General features: G+C 31.6%; 1 non-coding gene across 1 annotated transcript; it reads left to right on the forward strand.

Annotated features, from left to right (window-relative positions):
* The first annotated feature begins 5568 nt into the window (after positions 1 to 5568).
* Positions 5569 to 5701, forward strand: LOC126016535 (small nucleolar RNA SNORA51). The gene has a single exon (XR_007498330.1). It is a non-coding gene; the product is annotated as a small nucleolar RNA SNORA51 (small nucleolar RNA).
* The last annotated feature ends 13635 nt before the right edge of the window (positions 5702 to 19336 follow it).

Raw genomic sequence — 19336 nt, forward strand, 5'->3', positions numbered from 1 at the left:
ATATATATAAAATATTTAAATAAATGCTGTGATACTGTACATCTTCAATAGCTATGTATGTAGTCACTTCTTTATAAATATACAATATCTGTGACTTTAATAAAGACTATCTGCTTGGAGTCTTGAAATACATTAATAATAGTAATCAACACAATTTAAATTTTTATTTTCACATTAAATTAAGAAAATTATTGACATATATGTACAGCAAACATTCATAGGTAAGGGTAAGGTCTGTTATTGAAGGTCATCATCTGGGGATTATTTTTATTCTCATATTTTAAAAACATTACTTGAATTTTCCTTCTGAAATATTTTGAGATTAGAACTCAAAATTCAGATTTTGGAAGATGCTTTACATTCACTATATTACTACCTTTAATATTCTTCTACTGACCTCCATATCTATAGTTTATGAATCACACAATAAAGTCAAGTATATCTCCACACTTAATGAAATTTGTTTAATGCTACTTATTTTTAAGATATAAATTATATATGCCATACAGAAAATGGCAAAGGTAATTACAGGTGTATTTAGAGATCAGAGTCATACTACAGTGGGTAGTGCATTGCCTTGTATGCAGTTAATCCAACCTGGATCCTTAACATCTCATATGGTTCCCAAAGCTTGCTAGGAGTAATTCCTGAGAATAGAGACAAAAGTAACTATTGAAGATGATCAGGTGTTCCCCATTGCCATAAAAAAAAATATGTATATATATATTTAACTTTTTATTTGAAATAAAATAATTATAATATAATATATGATATATAATATAACAAATAAAATAATTATCAAAGGGAATACACAGATTCTAGGAAAAATCAAAGTCTTGAGAGGAACAAAATTAGGTTGTTATTTTTTATTGAGAGGTGAGATATAGAAATGAGAGAGATGATGGCAAATTGTTAAATAAAAGAAAATAAACTGACTATGGAAAGAAGTAAAGCAGTCAAGTGACTAGTTATTGCTTCTCTAGAGATATTGAGAAGAAAAACACTGATAATTCTCTTTCAGGAATAAACTATTGATGGCTCTTTCACTTAGTGAGAATTTAACACAATTTGTTTTAAAACATTTGCTTGTTTTGTGATCTCATTAATCAATATTTTTGACCCAGGTCAAAGTTTTATATCCCAGTTAAAAGGTAAGTAATGTAATTTCTCTGAAGTGGTTAATTTGCAATCCTTTATCATGGTTTATATTAACTTTTACAAAATATCAATTTTATTCCAAATGTCAATAATGAATAGAGATAAGTATCATTCTCACTAGATAGATTATTATCTATTTTAGTATACAAATTAAGATATTTGTTTTGAATTTTAAAGTTTGCTTTTAATTCTAGACAGTTTAAATTATTTTGTATTAGGTAGGACACACATATATACAAATGTTGATGGTGTATAATAAAAATCCAGTCTCTTGAATTACTTCCATCAATCAACCTACTTATTTTTTTGTTCCAGAATTGGAGATTCAATTTTAAGCATGATAGATTTAAATATATGAGAAAATTTATGTTCCTTGCAGAATTAGAGTTTGGTTATGAAATACAGCTAAGCTAGTGTCTTAGGTGCTGATCTATCAGAGTTAAATGACAGGAAATCATTATGTTTGTGGAACATCTCTTATGTAAGCCTGATTATAAGGATGGCATAATCCATAAAGACATTTTTATATATAAAAGCAAAATAGGGCATAACATGTTTGATACTATTGCAAGTGGCATTCACTGAGGACAATGATAAATATTATATACTGTCTCTTATTTATATGACATATTTATATAATGTCTTAGTATATGACATATTGTAATTGTAGTTGACATGGATAAAAACGATGATGTCTATTGAAAACCTTAGAACTATTTACTAATTTCATGTAAGTTATTTTTCTCTGACTCCGGCATTTGTATCAAACTAAAAGCAATGATCATTTCTTGAGAGTGAAAATACTGCTAAGATAACAATATGAAATCATACTGTATTTTAATCTGCAATAAAATAATCACATATTGTTTGATACTTTCAGTTGTGTTGCTTTATCTTAAGATATAAGTTCATATGTTTCTGATACACCCAAACCAAGTCTTATTTTAATTCCTTCTTTACTTTTTCTGTCTTTATCGTTGATGTGAAATAAATCTTACATTTATAAAAATATATAGATTTTTAACACCTAATTCAACTTAAAAGTATCTAAATTTTGTTCTCCATATTTTTAAGTTGCAGGTGACATATTATTCTGTTGTAAATGGTAAAATTACGTATATCTTTAGCTGTAACTACTTCAACTATTCAAAATAAATATTAATATTTATAGCAATATCTTCTTTTAGTTATTTTTTCATTGTTTATACCTGGTGGTGCTTAGGGGTGAAGAAATAATGGGGCTGGAGAGATAGATGTCTTTTTTCCAGCCTTGCTCTTTTCCCATCATCCCCTACCAAATTATTTCCCACCCCATTGAAATACTATGGAAGAAGTCTTTTATGTTTTTGTTTTTGGGCCACACCCAGAAGCTCTCAGGGTTACACCTGGCTCTGCACCCAAAAATTGCTCCAGGTAGGCTTGGGAAGCATGTGGGATGTCCAGGACAGAACTCCTGTCTGTCCTGGATTGGCAGCAAGCAAGGCAAAGGCCCTATCATTCTGCTGTCACTCCAGCTCTGGAAGAAGTCATTAATCCATGTTTTAACAATTTACCTCAGAAAATGTCATATATGATGTAGCTCATATTATGAAATAAAAACATTGCGCCTTTTCTTACAAGTTTAAAGCAAATACCATAGGTTAGACTGCTACTGTTGAAGAAAAAAAATCAGTTTTACAAAATTTATTAAAATAGGTTGTATTTTTAAATTGATTTTAAAAGGATTACTGCATAAATTTATTTACTTCATTTCTAAAAATAACACTGCCTCAAGTTAGTCTCTAAGGTTATTTTGCTTATGACCCTAATTTGGGAAATATTTTTCATATTTATATTTTCACAAATTAAATATTTGTTAGAACTGTTATAAATGTCACTGCTATAAAGAACATTTACTGAATCACAGTGAACCATGGCACATGTACTTAAGCATTTTGGAATACTATCATTTCCTGAAATATTTGCATGCTATTGAGCATTTCTATTTTTATTACTTTTAAAAGAATTTGTCCAATTATTCTATAAATATTCACTGGATGCATGCCAGTTCCAATTTTTGCAGTATGCTAAATTTGGAGAACATATAATTTATCAGAAAAGACAAATTAATTTTCCGTATAATTCAAAGCCTGTGCAGTAGGTGTGTAATAATAAAAGTAGCATGAAGCTCTTAGCATAAGTCAATACAACTTTAAATATGTATATTATATATTTCAATAATAAATATGTGTATATGCATTTTAAATTGCATATTTTATTGGATTTATTGTGTTTCAGAAGTCAGGGTATATCAACATAGTGAGACCAAGTATAGCACATGTTTTGCTAGTTAATTTGGTCTTAATGAAAGCCAGTGTTAATTATAGGAGATTCACATTTGAAGTTCTCTTGAGTTTCAGATTCAGCACCAAGGGAATTCTGACACTTCATCTAGGAAATATGAATAATTCTTCATTTTCCCTTTGGAGGTTCTGACTTCAGCTCTTAATATCCTTACTCAGAAAGTTTCAAACTCTGGCAAATGCCTAGATGAGAAGTTGGGTCATGTGTCCGTGACAGAGTTCAAGCACTGTGAAACTGCAAAAAAATGATACTACTATTCTCAGTGTAATGCCAGACCTTTAACCTTCAGACTAATAGGGTCTGTGTTTTGGGCACAGGAAAATCTTATGAGTCTGACCCATGTTTTCCTCATGAAAATGACAGTTTGAGTGACAGACAAAAACTTGTTACTTTTTCAGGGTTGGATTGCTTGGTTTAATCCGATCAGTTTACAGTGAATATTTCACCAGTTTTAGCTTGTTAGTTGTTGTTGGGACAGAAGTGCTACTTAATCAAAAAAAAAATGAATATTGATTCAAAGTGATCTTGCATTTCTCATGAGCTCCATTGCATATTAAAATGATCTAGCTTCCAAAATAAATTTTTAATTTGTTTTCCTTCTGCATGTTTGCTTTCTGTATTTATGGATGAAAATACTCAACCCTTCCTTCTATTGTAATGAAAGTTATAATGTCAGGTAATCAAAACAATGTAATTGGTCTTTTATATTTATTTACTTTGGTCAATTCCTGGAAATGGTAATGATCAAGATGCCCTAGTTTTGTCTTCTTGTATTGACAAATTGCTTTTTTCTATTATCTTTAGTTCCCTATTTTAAGTTTCTTGTATATTCACTTAAGTTAGTAGAGGGAGTCCAACATAATATAAAATTTGTATCCACTTACTAACAGCTGATACCTAAGATGATAGAAATGTGGAATTGCTTTTCAGAATTGAATGATTTTGAAAACAACAAGAGTTTATCTTTAGTAGACAGCTGCTGCTTTTCATTTTGATGTGCTAATGTGTTCAGTACATAGGTACTTACATTATCAACTATGGATGTCTATATAAAAAGGTTTGATTAAAGTAGCACTTTAGCAAATTGTTTGGCCTGCAGTAAACTTTTTTTTTCATGAAAAGGACTATGTAGACTGTGGAATATACTGATGATTTATAATACACATAAGAGCTTAAAGGAAGAAAATTGTATACTCATTGTTTTAAAATTTTACCTCAAAGAAGTTTCTATGAATTTAATCATTTAGCCATGGGCCTATTGGGTCAAAAATTAGACAAATAAACTGCACCATTCTATCTCTAAATTTCAATCTAGATTTATTTTTCAGATTAATTACATGTGTTATTTAAACAGCAAGGCCTTGAGAAGATCATAAGCTATTGAAGATTATAATAGGGTTATCTGAGTAAATTGGAATATTTATGAAAAACTAGATACATGTAATTTTTCCTTTCCCCAGTTGAAAGAAATTTGTTTCATTTCAATGTGTCTGTACCTGTCTAACATGGATAACACAAAGTTAAATCCTTCATCTATGCAAATTACATTATAATAGGAGTTCTAAATATTTTATATAACCTATTCTCTACAGTCTTCATCTAACATCAGAGTAAATAATGTACTCACATTGTGGCAAAGGGCAAATGACAATAAATAGTTATGTGAGGCAAAGACAGAAAAGCTAGAAAGAAAACCTGTATCCAAACAGCTAGCATGTTTGATCTAAATGTTTCCTGGCTGTAAATTGCAGATCAGAAGAATCATATTTTTGTTTGTTTTTCTTGGTGCAGTTAAGATGAGATTTTATGTAGTTACTTACATTCTATACTTTATGGAACAAATGAAAACATGGTTCAAAATTTAAAATAATAGCCAAGTGTCCTTCCTCCCCACCCCACACTGGCCTGTACTCTAGACAAGCTTTCTTTTTGGGGGGATATTGGTGATGGGAATGTTGCACTGGTGAAGGGTTTATATACATATATATATATATATATATATATATATACATATATATATATATATATATATAAATCAAAAAAGAAAAGAAAAAAAAGAAAAGATAAGGCCTCCCAATGCTTACCACAGGCTGTGTTATTTACACTGACTGTATAGAAAGAGGAGGTACAGTAAATGCTCCCCATATACAACTCAATCCAGGCCCTTTGCTTGGTCTGTATTGTGAATGGGAATAAAAAATAACATAAAATAAAATAATAGCCAATAAGAAAGGTAAGTTTATTTTATTGTAAGAACAATATTATTATTCTTATAAGAACAATGATAACAGAAAGAAAATTGGTGGCACAAAAAAGTCCTTTATTCCCAGATAAATAATTGTTATGATACTAGTAGACAATGCTACTAACTCACTTAACAAGAAATTATCTAAAGAAAAATCAGCTATCTCTATCATTGGCAAAAAAATATAGAAGGAACCTAGTCAAGGATATGTGTTGATAATGTACAATAGATTCATATAATATCTTCCCATTAAAGCATGACCTGGTGTTATATCACACTACATGATTATACTTTACTACAGCATTTTATTGTTTACTTTTTGAGCATTTAATAAAGAAGCTTTCTGGAGTGGTTCTGACTTTAAATAGTTGAAGGCAGGTTTATTAGAATGGGAATAACAAATGATGTTCAAGTTGCATAGCAACTGTCATAGCTTATGTCCATTTTCTCTTCACTTCCCAGTGGAAAAACTTCCGTATCCCTCATTAAAACTGACTCAAGATAAACTCAAGCTGAAAAATATTAAGCTTTTGATATTTTTATACTATCCTTCCAACTTGTACCTTAGTTATTTATAACATACCATCAAGTTAGCAAGTTTTTTATATCTAATTCATGATTGTAAAATTTTCAATCAAATAGCTCTTCTCCTACTCTCCACAATAAATAAAATCAAGCATTAACAGACATATGGAAAGTGCTTCTAACAAAAAGTTACAAGCTGCACAATAGAGATAGAGAAACAAAGAGCACACACAAAGTGAATACTTTGAAGCTGACATAAGGAGAAGTAACAGAAAAAAATCGAAGCTTTTAATGCAAAGTCTATAGTTAATAGGACATACACATTGGGAATGCAGCTCAGGAATCAAGCATTTGCCTTGAATGTAGAATAAGACCCTGAGTTCAATCTCAGCACGAAAAATAAATTTAACAATGACTAATGTACTAAAAGTTTTAAAATAAATGTATCTATATAAATATAATTTTAGGACGGGGCAGAATTATCACAATTCTAATTAAAATGTGACAGGAGGAAGTTTAACAGCAAGAAGAAAATGTGGATAAGAACAGTGGGGAATGAAAGGAAAAAAAAACTCTTAAATATTCATTTTAAAGAATGGAGCATAGAAAATCTAATTTAAAAAATGGAAAGTAGAATGATCAATCTAATAAACAAAATTTCTCAGTAACATAATTAGACAAAAGATATGACCAGAGAGAGAACCCTGGGGTAATGACTTGCCTTGCATGAGGTCTATTTTGGGATCCTGTATACCCCCTAGAATGATCCCTCAGTACTGAGCTAGGACTAATTGTTGGATATGAAGATATCCAAGATAAACAAATTTAACTAGAAAACTGTTAGTCCAAGGGGAGGTATGGATGAAGATTTGAGAACTTTTAAAATGTAAATTACAAGAACACTAAAGTCTGCAGGTATTACCCTCTGAGTGGGATTCCTGAATTCAGTCTTTTATTTGTCACCGCTCCTAGAATAAAACAATCTTCAGAGATTTTAACTTAGTTTCCTTTTTCTCTAACATTTCCTTTTAACTGTAAAAACTCCCTTGGACTTAGTTCGCAATAGATAGGAATTTGTCTGTTATCTGTCCTTCTTCCAAAGGTGATTACTCCTGAACAATAAATTTCTTGGGGCCTGAGCATAAGTAGTAGGGCTTTTGCCTCGCAAGTGCTAACCTAGGACAGACTGGCTCAATCTCCCTGCATTCCATATGGTTCCCTAGCCAGAAGCAATTTCTGAGTGTATAGCCAGGAGTAACCCCTGTGCATCACCAGTGGCCTCAAAACCAAAAAAAAAAAAAAAAAAAATTAAGAATTTAAAAAAATTAAAAAATATATTTTCTACCTGGAGTATAATGAGGGCTCTCAATCCCAGAACCTGGACACCCCCTGAATTTATGCTTTTCTCTATTATGTTTATCTGGTTTCTTAATTCTCACTGTGCCCCTGCTGCAGGCTTCCTTTACCTGGAGCTGGACTAAGCAGTAATCTCTGAACACTCTAGGATATGGTCCAACCCCTCTCCTTCAAAAAACCAGATAGAGAATTATTAAATTAATATATAGACAATAATTGAAAATTTCAATAAAAATATAACAGAATAGTGTAAAAGGTATGACTCAAGGGGATTGTGACTTAAATTGTATGATCCCCTGAGCACTGTTGAGAGTGACCCTGTACCCTCTTCAAAAGAGGACTCGATTTTGGGGGCCAGAGTTATAGCACAGTGATAGGGTGTTTTCCTTGCATGCTGTTGTCCCAGGATGGATCTGGATTCTATCCCTAGCATCCCATATGGTTTCCCATGTTAAGAATCTGAGAAAGCCCACTGCCTTAAATAAGGACCATGAATCTTCAGAGAATGCAACAGCAAAGCAGGTTTATTGATTCCAGATATCTGGGGCGACCGGATATGTCATGCAGACTGAAACCTGAGGCCCTGAGCAATTTAGGGAAGAAACTTTTATAGCCTTAAGGGGTCTCAAGGGGAGGAACGATATGAAAAGTAGGACTTGTAGAATGCACCAATCTCTGTTCAGGCTCAAACACAATATCTATCTATTGACATTACTGGGGAAATTCCAGAGCAAGAGGGTGGAGGACAAAGGTGAAGGTAAAGAAAGCAAGAAACAAATTCCTTCATCTTGACAAGTGTCTATATTTGATTATTACATTTAGCTATTATCTGTAATACTACAATAAGCACTTAATACTAAATACATATTTCACTTAATTCTACCATTATACCCAAGCCAAGAGCGATATCTGTTATCTGAGAGCAGAGCCAGAAGAAACCCCTGGTTACTTTTAGGGGACACAATCAGGTGTGTCACAAAAACAAACAAACAAAAACAAAAAAAAAAAAAAGAGGTTTAGATTCTGAACACCACCAGATGTGGCCCAACCCCTGTCTCTGAAAAAAAGTATTTCTATTTTGAATATTAACAATATTTTTCAAAATATAACAGTCGATATAGAGCAAATTGTAATACCTAATAATATTCACAACACAGGAAAAAAGAAAACAAATGAACAAAAATGGATATTAGATCTTGGTTATATATTTTAAAAGTAATTCAAGTGTAAATAAGTGTTAAAAGCAGAAAAATAGCAAACTCATACTTAAAATTCTGAATAGCATGTGCTTTTTTGCACTGTCAGAGCCCAAAGCTATATCTATTTTTTTCCCCACAGAGACATTACTTTTGAAACTAAAATAAAATTTTGAGAACATTAGAGATAAAAAATTAAAATACTATAAAATCAAGAAGCAATTCCAATGAAGATTGGGCTGGATAACTGAAGGAACTTTATTTGCTTTTCCTATATTAGCACTAGTTCCTAGTGAACAAAATATCCCTTTATGGATTCTTTATTGGGGATTAATGTTTTAGGGCTACTTATGGATAAATGTCTGCCCACCTGTCTCTCTGTATTAATAAGATCAGTGCTAAACTACTCAATCAATTTCACTGAGGATCTGAAGAGATAGTACAGTGGGTAATATACTTGCCTTGCACATGGCTGGCCTAAGTTAGATTCCTACAACCTCAAAATAGTCCCAAGTCTAATGAGGAATGTCTTCAGAGAATAAAAATCAGGCACAAGACACAGAGTATGGCTACCAAACCAAAAAAATTAAAGTAAAAGGTTTTTGTTTTTGGTTTTTTTTTTACTATATAGTACATTAAAATTGTAGTTCTAAAGATAAGCACCAGAGGGAGGACAGATAAAAAATCAATAGCAATCAACCTAACTGATAATTGACAGGCTCATGAATATATATGGATCTATAGAGCTATATTATTCACATCGATATCTACCTATATGTAATGATTCAAGTATCAGAATTCTGTTTATTATTTTTAATAATATCTTTAAAGATGTGATTACAAACATAATTGTAGTTGGATTTCAGTCTAAAAGAACACCCACCTTCACCAGTGCAACATTCCCATAAGCAATGCTCCCATCTCCCTCCTCATGCCTCACCTATTTTAGACAGGCTTTCTATTCCCTCTATTTATTATATTTTTAAATGATCCAATATTAGCAGAATGTATAAGAGTTGTTATATATATATATATCTTCAGTTATAAATAGTTATAAAGAGAATACAATAATTTTGATATTTTATGCAATTCCAATAGTAAACAGTCTATACTTATTAATAAAATTAAAGTGAAATAAAATCTAATCAAATCATATTAATTTTTAAATAGATAATAACACAATAACAGCAAAAAAGTCACAAGATTTACAACTGTAAGAAAAGATAAATTCAGACAGTATGTTCCAGATTTTCTAAAACTGAAACATATCATGCTAGGTTAAATGAGTCAGAAGAAAAAATTCTGGGTGATATCATTTCTCAGCAGTATATAGAACACTGGAATAGAGAAAGAACATAACAAAAATATAACAAACATAACCTAGCTTATCCTAGTCCAAGATTATAAAATTAAAAAGTATAAGGAGATAAGACAATTTTCAATTTTCTTGTATGTGGCCAACTTTGGTTCAATCCCAGAATAACTCATATGACCATAGGCACAGTATAGTTGCTTCTCTAAAAAAAATTAAGAATTGAGGGGCCAGAGCTATAGAACAGTGGGAGGGCATTTGCCTTGCATGTGGCAGATCCAGGACAGACATTGGTTCGATCCCCAGCATTCCATATGGTCCCACAAGTCAGGAGCTATTCTGAGCTCATAGCCTGGAGTAAACCCTGATTGTCACTGGATATGACCCAAAAAAATAAAAAACAAACCAACCAAAATACAAAAACCTAAGAATTGTACTTCAAAGTTATTTATCAAGTATACTTCTTAGAATCATAATTAAAAGACCCAAAACTTCAGTCCAAAAAAAAATCTTATTCTATGATGTTATTGCATCACCATTCACGGTAGAAAAAATTCTGGAAACAACCAAATGTCTAAGAACAGAAAACTGTGGGCAAAAGCAATAACATGGACAGTGAGTTTTTACCTTGCACACTTGGGTTCAGTTTCCATCACCATCCCATATGATCCCCTGAGTGTGCCAAGAGCAATTTCTGAGCTCAGATTCCAGAGTTAGCCCTATGAGCTTCCAGGTATGGCCTAAAACACAAAAACAACACAAAAGAACAGATGAATTCATGAATAAAATATAGTATGTATTTATAAATGTATATACATATACACACAGAAAGAAACTACTGACTATAAAGAATAAATAATGCAACCCACTACTCAGATGGATATAGAAAATAGATGTTGAATGATGTCAGTCAGAAGAGTAGACAGGGGCCGGGCGGTGGCGCTGGAGGTAAGGTGCCTGCCTTGCCTGTGCTAGCCTAGGACGGACCGCGGTTCAATCCCCCGGCGTCCCATATGGTCCCCCAAGAAGCCAGGAGCAACTTCTGAGCGCATAGCCAGGAGTAACCCCTGAGCGTCACAGGGTGTGGCCCAAAAACCAAAAAAAAAAAAAAAAAAAAAAAGAAGAGTAGACAGACACAGATTTTTCTATCATATATAGTATACGAAGAAATATATTAAGTGAATAACAGGTGCCCTAAAGCCATAGTGCCTAGCAATTTATTTATGGACCTGATCTTATTTGATGAGAAATGGGATGTAGGTTTGAGGAGATAGTCTGATGGAGGTGTGGTGTTGAAAGATTTTATGACAGAAACACTATCATTGACATTACTGTAAATGGCACTATCTAAACCAAAAATATTAAACAATGGAGCAAGATATAAATATCTAATAGTGATTTTTTTCTATATGACAACAAAAGGGCTGTCAACTTAGGTAAAAATAAATCCATAAAATATATAAAAATAAAAAGATATTAATTAAAACATTTTTTTTGGTTTTCAGGTCACACTCAGTGACACTCAGGGGTTATTACTGGCTCTGCACTCAGCAGATGCTCCTGGCATACTTGGGGGAACATATGGAATGCTGGGATTCAAACCAGGTATGTCCTGTGTTAGCTGCATGCAAGGCAAACATCTTACTGCTGTGCAATCATTCTGGCCCCAGTAATTAAAATTTTAATATGAAAATAAAACCTATGATTCAAGGAACATATACCTGTGATACTTGTCCATTAAGGTATTTATATAAGCATATGTATTTTGAGAATGTAAATGTGAAATCCATTAACATTTTGAAAAAGATGATTAGAAAATGCATTTTCTGGGCCGAAGTGGTAGTACTGTGGTAGGGTGTTTGTCTTGTATGCATCTGACCCAAAACAAATGTGGATTTGACTCCTAGCATCCCTTAAGGCTCCCCAAGCCAGAAGCGATTTCTAAGCGTAGAGCTAGAAGTAAGCCCTGAGTGACACTGAGTGTGGCACAAAATAAATAAATAAATAAATAAATAAATAAATAAATAAATAAATAAATAAATAAATAAAAGGAAGAAAGGAAGGAAGGAAGAAAACACATTTCCCATTGGTGATATAATAGGTATAGATAAATATATGAAATAAAATGCTCAACATCACAAACTATTAGACATGTAAATGAAAGTCAAGTAGAATCTTACTTCATTTCCATTTGAGTGACTATTACAACACAAAACAAAATATCTAGGCAGATAATTCAAAGTACTAGTACTAGAGCTCATGTATAAACTGGGGAAGCCCTTAAAACTCTGAAATCACATGGGCCACAATGTGCAGTAGGAAACAACCACCATGTACTAAGGCATGATTAGACTCTCATCTAAAATCTAGTGTGAAGCCCAAACAAGCAAAATGCCTAGATTAGTTAGATCAGAGAGATAGTAGAGTGATTGAAGAGCTTGGTTTGCATCTGCAGAATTCTGTTCAGTCCCCTGTACCAACAGGAGTAATGCCTAAGCATGCAGTCAGGAGAAATCTTGAGAACTTCTGGGCGTAACCCTAAAACAAAACAAAAAATAAATAATTATTTGTTTATAAAAAAGTAAAAATAGTATTCTGTTTGTGCTGATTGAGTTCTAAATAATAAGAGCACTATGAAAAATATTAACTTTTCCAGCATAATTTTAAAATAGAGATGCCAAATATTCTGTTATTGCCATTACCAGTTCCTGTCAATAGGTATCAAAAGCATAAATTTGAAAAAGAGTTTGCGTACTTTATGCACAATAGCCAAGAAATGGAAACAATCCAAATTTCCATTAGAAAGAAAGAGTTCCATATGAACTTATATAAATAGGCACAGTAAGCAATATTTTAGTTAGATGATACATAGATAAAACTAGAAGGCATTATGCTAAGTAAAACAAACTTGTCACATAAAAATAAATATTGCATGCTTTCACTTACATGAAATGCTCAGACAAGTTCATAGAAATGCAAAGCATAAGGAATATGATTTCCAACAAATAGAAGAAAGAGGAAAAATGGAGTTATTTACTATTTAGAATTGCAAAATGAAAAAAAAGTCTCTGGTATATTTTAAATGAATTTACTTAATACTACTGAACTTGTTAACAATGTCTAAGATGGTAAATATTATATTTTTATATTAATTTTACTGTTTTCTGAATATGGACATCTTACCTTGTTCCTTCCTCTTCTCTCACCATACTATTTGATCCTTAGTCACATGCTGTGGATATAGATGTATGTTATATTACCATTGGAATATTCTAGGCACTAAAATTAGAAATATGAAATAGATATATTCTCAGACATGTGTGATCACTATCAAATCATTCAAACATTGCTTCATAGCAATATAATAAAGTGAATGTATGTTGCAAAATAAATGTGGAGATAACTAGACTAAAATGCTTACAGATTAAAAATACTAAGTTTACATAAAAGAATATCTTTAGATATGCTAGTAAAAAGAGATTCAAAAGAAATAGACTGCTAGCATAGGAGGGACAGCGGTTCGATCCCCTGACTTCCCATACGGTCCTCCCAAGCCAGGGGTGATTTCTGAGTGCATAGCCAGGAGTAACCCCTGAGCGTCAAATGGGTGTGGCCCAAAAACCAAAAAAAAAAAAAAAAGAAAAGAAAAAAGAAATAGAGTATGATGAATGCACATAATCAAAACAAACACTACTGTGAAAGAAAATGTTTGTGGTAGCACTTTTTATGAATGGGTTACAAAAATTATTAACAAGTAGAGAACAAAAGCAATAAATGCCACATTCAAATTTTGAGCCTTGGTCAAATATGATCCGAACACAATTTTTTCATTATTCTATCAAATTTGAAAATTAGATTAGAACATAATGTTTTCATTATTCTATATTATCAGTTTAAAAGTTTCATCACTTCAGGATTTCCTCACATGCTGATTTTATATACAAAAGCAGGTATTATAATTGGAACTGCTTGCCTGTTTTTTAAAAATATTTCAAAATATTCAATCACCCGTATATATATATTGTGATAGTGGAAATTGTGAGTAGATTCTTTACACATCTATACTTAAATTTATACTCCAAAGTAGAGCAAAATGATAGCAAGCTAAAAACTACAAAGAAAACAAAAGTAGGAGAGAGAAAAAATTCTGAGAGCTGTAAAGGAGTACATTTATTTAGGGTTAATATATACTCAGACATTTTCTGTAATAATAAGGATTTAATGTAACATTTTACATTAAAATATTTTATACATTAGCTGCATAATGGGTTTTTGAACCCTATCATTCTTAGATTTTTCCCTTGAGCAACTTTTTTCAAGGGCTTATTTTAACAAGATGGATGGCATATTGTGATCTTTTCCAATCCCTAAGCTTCAGCAGGAAGCTGGTTTGCAGCTGGAATTTGTATGTGATGATGCATCCCAGTTCTCTCTCAAGTACATGTGGCACTTCAAAGAATGTTCAAAGGGACCAATAAGAAAGAATCTTGGGACAGCCTAAAATGGCAAAGGATTCAACATGTGAGGTGCTGTCTTTGAAGAACCACATGTAGCTATAGACGTCAGAACTCTCCTACATGTGTTATATTTTACTTGAAAAGCCAGCTTAACATACAAAAAGAACCTGGGAAGAATTAGAGCTCCAATAAGTCGGCTGCACATAGATGGAAAATTACATTCTTGGTTATTTAAACATATACAGAAAAACTCATTATGACATTTAAATTTAGGAAATAGAGCAAATAAAGAGAAGGAGCTTTTGAAAAAATAATTGCTCTAGGCATACAATGCTCACTTATTGATTTTTAGGTTCAAATAAAATAGTAATAATGCATATAATTTCAAAAGTTGTTTTATTACTTACCTAAAATAAAAATACAGTGCCGTTATTTTCTGCAGCACATATATGATTACCTGGCAATTATTTAATGATGAAATGGATGTATTAACCATCTTAAGTCATTTTCCAACATTTTATAAAAGTCTAAATTTAGTTTTTATGTCCATACTTCATTACCTAGTTTATATTGATTGCATAGTCCCTATAGAACCAATGTTCTCAAGAGGAGAAGGTAATATCAAAGCTGCTGTTATCTATAGATTAGTAAAACAAATAATTTATTCTACCTGTACTTTTAAAAATAATATATAATATAAAACGTATTTTGTTGTTGTTGCTTTTCTTTCTAGTGTTCTTTGGCTGCTAACTCGGGCTCTGTGGTGAAGGGCTGGCTATTCACAATGATGCTTAAGGGAACATGTGACCCGAGATGGAATCCAGACCTTCAGCAAGTGAAATTTATATTAAATATGACGTAAATGCATGGGAAGGAATACTTAATCAGCAATTGAGTTCTGAAACTGCATTTTGTTTGTTTGTTTTGGGGTCACGACCAGCAAAGCTTAGAGGCTACTCCTGGCTCTACGCTCAGAAATCGCCCCTGTCAGGCTCAGAGAACCATATTGGATGCCAGGATTTGAAACACCATCTTTCTGCATGCAAGGCAAACACCCTAACTCCATGCTATCTCTCTCGGCCCCAGAAACTGCATTTTTTAAATTAACAATCTATTTTAGAACAAATTGTAAAATGTGGAGAGTATTCTACTAAGTATATGTCTTTGATTGTACTAACTGTAAAATTGTTTACTTTTTTTATTAAGTTTATTTGCATCATAGAGACCATAGTCTAAACAAATTTAAACAAAGTCAATACAATTAAAGTAACTCATTCCTAGAAAATCAGCTAAAAATATGCATCAAAAGTCCGTAGAATAAGTAAACATTTTGGTGAGTCATACTTTAATGGAAAAATAAAATTTTATATTATCACCTGTCTCAACAATGTCTTGAAAAATTATCAGAAGACTTGTTGTCTGGGAATATGTTCAGTGGTCTAGCACTGCCTTGCATGTGTGAGGTTGTGAGCTCGAGTATTATACATCAGAAATGTAATAGGAGTGAACGCTAGTGCCATGGTAAGAACACTAAAATAGCAAGAATAATAACCAAACTATTCATCCAAGCTTAAAGAAATAAAATATTACTTATGAAAAATTATATTATGACTAAAATTATGTAACAAATTTAGGAAAATAATGATGGCACATATAAAATGCCAATAATATTAGAGATTGTTCACCAAAGGGATTGTTGGGATTTTCAGTATTCGAAAATCCTTTGACTTCATGTATTAATATACAAACATACAAAATATTTATAACATGTTTTAAGTATATGATGCATTAGTCATTCCTATGGCATTTGTTCTGATTTAACACTTTTAAAGTCTCTGAAGTGCTAAAACTATCCTAGTTTGAGTGATCAAACCTTTTTTTAGTTTTTTAATTCAATAATATTAAAATTTCACCTCGAATTTGGACTTTAATTTTTACCTGTAGCCTATAATTTGTCACTGTTTTATTGAGAATATTCAATTATCATACTTCTTAATTCCTTTCACTCTTATTAATTTCACATTTGTAGTATATATATGTAATGAAAATGTTAAAATGTATTAACAGAATTATGCATATATTAATCATAAAGATGCTTTTAAAACATATCTTGGATATATTTTACCTTATTAATTATCTTTGATTTATACTATTTTTGGATCCATGGAGTTTAGTTTATTTACCACTATGTAAATGCTATGTAAATGCTACCATTTTCACATTTTAAATAAGAATAGACATATCAACAAATAAAAAAAAAAAACCACAGGGGCCTGAGTGGTGGTGCTAGAGATAAGGCATGTGCTTTGCCAGCACTAGCCTAGGATGGACTGCTGTTCCCGTATGGTCCCCCCAAGTCAGCAGCGATTTCTGAGTGCATAGCCAGGAGTAACCCCTGAGCATTACCGAATATCCAAAACAAACAAGCAAACAAACAAACACATTGTAAGGGAACAACAAATGGCCAAGGTTAACAGAACTTAATATGTTGTCTGTTGAACTGAATTTACCTGATAGGGTCGATAGAAAGATTATGTGGAATACTGGTATAGGAAAACAATTTATCTGGTGGATAGTGTGCTGTTCTAATAATGTATGTATGAAAACTAATAGTATTGTAAATCTCATTATTTCAATAAATTGTTTAAAATCTTATTCAACATAGTTTTCTGTTATGTATATTTACATTTATGTAAATTTTTTAAGTTAATGCATTTGTTGGGAGGCAGCAGTGTTTTCAGCTCATGATTATTATAAATAATGCTCTGTGAAACATCTAGAAATTATCTTTCACTTTCTTAACTGTCTATTTTAGCATGAACAACTCAAGTTTTTACATCTTTTCTCAGAATAAATTGTTTGAATCTTTCTAAAATAGACATTCTATTTTAGTAAATTTTTTGTTTCCCATTTTCTTCATTTAGTTGTCTGATGGTGGAGATTTAATTTATCTACCATCAAAAATGTTGCAATAAGTAAAGGAGTACAAATATCTTGAAATTTGTACTTCTATGTCATTTGAATAAATGATTATGAGTAATATTTCTGGGTTATATGGTATTTAAATTTTTCACTTTTAAAGAAATGCTCAACCATTTTTCATAAAAGTATGCCAATTTATAGCCCATTAGTAGACTACCAGAGTCTGCTTTTTCCACCTACTCACCAACATTTGTTTTGAATCTTTTTTGACACTGGCTATTCTCACAGGTGTGAATTCTTGGTGGTGTAGATTTCATTTTCCTAATAATAAGTGATGCTGAACATTTTTACTGTATCTGGAGCCCATCTGTATATTTATGGGTTAGTTTATATGAAAATCTTTTCAACAGTATTGCACAGTTTAAAAAATATTGGCAACCTTTGTTACTGGGTAAAATTTGTGGAATTATTTTATATTTAGAACATCAAAAACTTTTAGGATGAGTGATGATTGATAGTTGACTATTTTGTTTTGTGATAATTTCTTTCTATAAAAACTTAACGTGGTGTAGGTCTTTCTTTCTTTTTTAATTTATCTTTCTTTGGTTTTGTTTATCCATGAATTAAATGATCAATGTTAATATCCATTGCCCATATTTTTTTATTTTATAGAGATGCATGTGACAAAAAGATTAATTTAGTGTCTTTTGATTTGTTTTAAGGTTTTGTATGTGCTATCCAGTTATCTTGGTATCTATGCAATCTATGTTGCTTAATATTAAATAAATACTATAATTGAATTATATGTGACATATTTGTATTTTATGACTTATTTCAATTATTTTATATTTCATAAATTATTATATTTTATTAGTGATATACATCTCTCTATATATTAGTGATATATATCGCTGTTTCTGTTCTTCTGATTTCAATTAATTACAATGTTGGTTGAAGGAATTTTTTTATTATTTGAAGAATTAACTATTTTGTTTGAATAATACCTTTATTTAAGCACCATAATTATAAACATGTGTGTTGTTGGGTGTCAGTCATAAAAAATAACACCCACCTTCACCAGTGCAACATTCCTATCACAAATGCCCCCATTCATCTCCCTCCCACACCCCCTGCCTGTATTTGAGACAGGAATTCTACTTCTCTCACTTATTAACATTACCGTGATAGTTTTTAGTGTAGTTATTTATCTCATTGCACTCACCACACATTGTGGTAAACTTCATATCTTGAGCCAGTCCTTCTAGCCCTATTTCTATTGACTCTGGGTATTATTAAAATAATGTCTTATTATTCTTAAAACACATAGATGAATGAAACTATTCTGTGTCTATCTTTCTTCTTCTGACTTATTTTACTCAGAATAATATTTTTCATGTCCATCCATTTGCAAAGCAATTGCCCAACCATTGCTCTACCTTTCTGGCTCCCAGTTTCCTTTTCTAAAAGTCATCTAAAATTATGAGCATTATGGTAAAATGGTAAATTACCTACAATTGAAGACAGATATCAATAACATTGAATTAATGAGCTCTATAACAGGAGTTCATGGCATGCATCTTCATATTCCATTGCTATCTGTGGACATAAGTATTAGATTACATTAGCAGGCATCATAAAGTAGAAAATAAATGTATTAGAATTTTTGTCATGATATTTTCATAATGAGCCCTACTTCTGAGTCTAATAGAGTAAGCATTGCTATGTGGAACTGGGTTGGCCAACTTGTATCGTCAAGGACTACTGTGGACAAAAACATGAAGGAGTTATTATACACATAATAATATTTATACTTTAAAACTAC

This window comes from Suncus etruscus, chromosome 8, assembly GCF_024139225.1.
Source record: "Suncus etruscus isolate mSunEtr1 chromosome 8, mSunEtr1.pri.cur, whole genome shotgun sequence".
NCBI lineage: Eukaryota > Metazoa > Chordata > Mammalia > Eulipotyphla > Soricidae > Suncus > Suncus etruscus.